The sequence below is a fragment of the Octodon degus genome, unplaced genomic scaffold (assembly GCF_000260255.1).
Source record: "Octodon degus isolate 3935 unplaced genomic scaffold, OctDeg1.0 scaffold00099, whole genome shotgun sequence".
In the NCBI taxonomy this organism is placed as follows: domain Eukaryota; kingdom Metazoa; phylum Chordata; class Mammalia; order Rodentia; family Octodontidae; genus Octodon; species Octodon degus.
This window is the reverse complement of record NW_004524675.1, coordinates 9,581,718-9,585,430: the sequence shown is the minus strand read 5'-3', so window position 1 is coordinate 9,585,430 and position 3,713 is coordinate 9,581,718. Positions and strand designations below refer to the sequence as shown.

Genomic DNA, 3,713 nt, shown 5'->3' with positions numbered 1-3,713 from the left:
AATGTATATATTTATTTCTTGTCTCCTTTTCCCCATCAGTGTCATTTTTTCTTCTTAAGTAGTTCCTTTATTTCATCCAATAATTCATAACTTTTTTATTGACAGAAACAGTACAAATTTCAAACCAAGCTGTAGTAACCTTTTTGAAACACCAAAAATAGTCCTTCTTTCCAGTGATTACATGGTTAGTTCCATAATAGCATTTACAATATCATTACTGTTGTTCTTCAGTGCTCGGACTGCCTTTGCCCTCGACACATTTGCTAGTGACATAACCAGCTCTAAGTCCTTAGCTTCCATGCCTGTTTCATCAATCTCTTCCTCTTCACTCTCCCATTGTACAGTTGGAGTCTGTGTATTTTCTTGAATGTTTGAGACAGCTTCACCTTGAACTGTGAATTTATCAGCAGCTGCTAACTGTGCTAGCTGACATAGATGCTCAGTCTTGGCTTCCCCCAAAACTATGTAGGTATCTGAAGGTGGGCTCTTATAAGCTTTTGTGATGACAAAGAGGATATTCTTATACTTCTGAATAGTGATTCTAGTAACTCCTGTAACCTGCTAAGACCCAGTTTGGACATAGCCTTCTGTGGCTTCTTTTCACTCCAACTCTGGTTTGCTTTACTGACTGGTTCTTCATCGATTTCAGTTGCTGCCGCCAGCTGAGCTTGTTGTGTGGTTGATTGTGTGGAATCTTGCTCTTCAAGCTCTTGTACAGATTCATCACTGTCAGATCCTGTTCCAGACCCTGTCTCAGCTGGGGCTCTGGCAGATCCTACTCTGTAGCAGGAACAGCTTCTGTGGCTTCACGGGGCATTTTGTGTGGAGAAAGCAGAACCAAGATGGCAGTAGAAAGGGTTAAGTAGTTTCTTGAAGACCACTGTGTCTTCAAGAATTCTATCTAATTTCTCTTACAGTAGATTTATTGTTTTTGCTTTAAAATTTAGGTCTTTAATCCATCTTTATTGAAGTTGACAGACATGGGTCTTGTTTTAGTCTTTGGCATGTGGATAGTCATTTTTTTCTATCATCATTAACTAATGATGCTCTTATCCAATGAACATATTTGGCCACTTTGTCAAAGATAAGGTGGCTGAGTGTGCTTGTAGTTGTTTCTGCATCTTCTAATCTGTTCCTTTGATCCAAAGGTCTGTTTTGTACAGTGTCATGCTGATTTTATCACAGTATGTTTGTGGTATAATTTCAAGTCAGGGTATTGTGATGCCTCCTGCCTTGCCTTTGTTGCCCAGATTGTTTGTGCTATTCTAGTTCTCTTCTGCTTCCAAATTAATTTTAGGAATTTTTCTTTAGATCTGTGAGATATAGTAACATTATTGATTGATATTGCATTGAATCTGTATAACAGTTCTGCGAGTATGGTTGGTTCACACAATGCTGGATCATGCTGTCCAGAAACAAGGGATATCTTTCCATTTTCTGAAATCCTTTTCTATCTCTTTTCTCAGAGTACTGTAATTTTCACTCTACAGATATTTTACTTCCTTTGTTAGATTGATTCCTAAGTATTTCATGATTTTGGATGCTATTATAAAGACTGTGGTTTTTCTAATTTCTTTCTCAACGTGTTTGTTGTTTGTGTACAGGAATGATATAGAGTTTTAAGTGTTTACTTTGTGTCCAGCTACACTGCTAAATTTGGTTTTTAAATCTACAAGTTCTTTAGTGAAGTTTTTGTAGTCTTCTATGTAGAGTATCATTTTATTTTCAAATTATAATTTCATTTCTTCCTTTCATATCTTTTTCCTTTTATTTCTTGTTGTCATCAAATTGCTCTGGCTAAGGTTTCCCAAATGATAATGAATGGGTGTGGTAACAGCAGACATCCTTTTCTTTTCTTGTTCTCATTTTAAAGTAAAAGCTGGCTAGCCAAATAGCTCAGTAGATTAAAGCACCTGCTTAGGTAGGTGCAGGGGCAGGGAGTTCCACACCCTGGCCTGCTGGGCTGGCCCTGCCCTCAGGGCATGCTGAGATGGCTATTGAGACTTGGCATGGTGGCACATGCCTGTAATCCCAGAACTTGGGAGGCTGTAAACAGAAGGATCACTACGAGTTCAATCTATGCAGTGAGACTCTGTACACCCTGTCCTAAATACAAAACAAAAAAACAAAAAAAAAATGAATTATTTAATTAATATAAATAAAGTAACAGCTTTCAGTTTTTTTTTTCAATTTATTGTAATGTTAGCTGTTGGATTTTCATAGATGTCTTTCATCTGATGTAAAGACCTTGTATTCCTATTTTCTGTAAATTTTTTTGATCATGCATGAGTGTTGAATTTTATTAGAAGCCTTTTCTTCACCTGTTGAGATGATCATGTGATTTTTGTCCTGGTTGTGTTGATATGGTGTACTACACGTATTGATTTAAATATATTGAGTAATCCCTGCATTTTTGGGATTGATCTCACTTGGTCATAATGTACAATCTTATTAATGATTAGTTTCATTCTTTTTGCTAGTATTTTATTGAGAATTTTTGCATCTATACTCATTAGGGAGATTGGTCCGTACTTCTCATTTTTGCCTGGGTCATCCTCTAGTTTTGCAATCATTGTAGCACTTGCCTCCATGAATGTGTTAGGGAGAATTGCTTCTCTTTCAATTTCATTGCAGAGTTTGTAATTTTTTTTTTCCCGGAATGGGGACTGAACTCAGGCCCTTGTGCTTGCCAGGGAAGCGCTTATTGTACTGAGCCATCTCCCCGGCCCCTGAGTTTAAAAAGAGTTTGCATAAATCTCTAAATTTTTTTGTAGGACTCAGCTATGAGTTCACTCAGTAACTGGGCTTTTCATTGTTGGTAAGTTTTAATTACATTTTCAATTTCATTGACATACTGATTTATAAAAAATTTCCATATCTTCTTGATTTAACTTTGGTAATTCATATGTACTTAGTAATCTGTCTACTCCTTCTGTATTTTCCATCTTGCGAAAGTAAAGATTTTCAAAGTAAGTACTCATAATCTTCTGAATTTCTACAAGATCTGTAGTTACTTTACCCATTTCTTTCCTTATTGAATAAAATTGAGTTTTTTGTTTCATTCTTTGTAAGGTTGGTTGAAGATTTATCAATTTTTCATATTCTTTCAAACCAACTCTTCTGTTCACTAACTATTTTCACTCTTTTCTCAGTCTCCATTGTGTTAATTTCTGCACTGATGTTTATAATTTTGTGCTTCTTTTGTTTTGGCTTGACTTGCTCTTCTTTTTCTAGAAGCTTAAGGCATAGAATTGGGTTGTTTATTTCTTCTTATTCTGTTTTCTTTTTCTTTTTGTATGAGATTCAATTTTTGTTTCATTTTTATTTTTTAATTTAATTTTATTTCAAAAACTAAAAGCAAAGCAAGAACAAAAATAAGAAACCAAAAAGGAAATGACAACGTACAATAGTACATATGTTACAGATTTTCAAACCAATAATAGCTGATTAACATTGGTTGATATATTATCTATTTTATCATCATATATGCTGCTCAGCCCACAACATCTGAATACATGTTCTTTACAGCTGCACATGGGACATTACCTAAGACGGACCACATACTAGCCCATAGGTCATGTTTAAGTGTATACAAGAAAACATTCCATTCTGTTTTTATTTTCTTTGTTTTCTTCTTCTTCTCTTCTTCTTCTTCTTCTTCTTCTTCTTCTTCTTCTTCTTCTTCTTCTTCTTCTTCTTCTTCTTCTTCTTCT

At 35.2% G+C, this 3,713-nt stretch overlaps 1 pseudogene; it reads right to left on the bottom strand.

The window, feature by feature from the left end:
* Nucleotides 1-177: 177 nt before the first annotated feature.
* LOC101562097 lies at nucleotides 178-817 on the bottom strand (annotated as a pseudogene).
* Nucleotides 818-3,713: the final 2,896 nt, after the last annotated feature.